The following is a 631-nucleotide window of genomic DNA, read 5'->3' as shown; positions in this document are numbered from 1 at the left end:
AAAAAAAAAAAAAAAAAAAAAAAGACTGGCCAAGTGATGTTTGGAATCCTGGGGAAGCTGGGAACTGCCGAAAAGTCTCACAGCGGTTAAGTAAATAATATTATTTTCAAACAGTGAGTACTAGGTAGTAATTTAAAATGAGGTCTTTGAATATCTAGTAATAGGAAAAATGTTTTCATTATATATTATTAAAGAAAATGCTGGATACAAAACTGTACATAGTCTGATCTCAAACTACTATAAATATGTTAATGTATGTGGTATACACTCACACAGTCGTGCAGTGCTGAACAATGGGTATACATTGTGAGAAATGTGTCCTTAGTTGATTTTGTCATGTGAGCATCAAAGAGCGTACTTACACAAAGCTAGGTGGCATAGCCTGCTACATACACACCTAGGCTATATGATATGGCTTATTGCACCTAGGCCACAAACCTGAACAGCATTCGACTGTACTGAATACTAAAGGCAATTAGAACACAGTGGTAAATATTTGTGTATCTAAACATGTCTAAATACAGGAAAGGGACAGTAAAAATACTCTTCTAGGGTCAACAGAGTCGGGGCAGTAACCTGGCACCAAGATAAAAAGGAAGAAATGGGATGAATGGTCAGAAACGTCTGGATG

This window comes from Cebus imitator, unplaced genomic scaffold (assembly GCF_001604975.1).
Source record: "Cebus imitator isolate Cc_AM_T3 unplaced genomic scaffold, Cebus_imitator-1.0 Scaffold62, whole genome shotgun sequence".
Lineage (NCBI taxonomy): Eukaryota > Metazoa > Chordata > Mammalia > Primates > Cebidae > Cebus > Cebus imitator.
Note: the sequence above shows the minus strand (reverse complement) of the source record.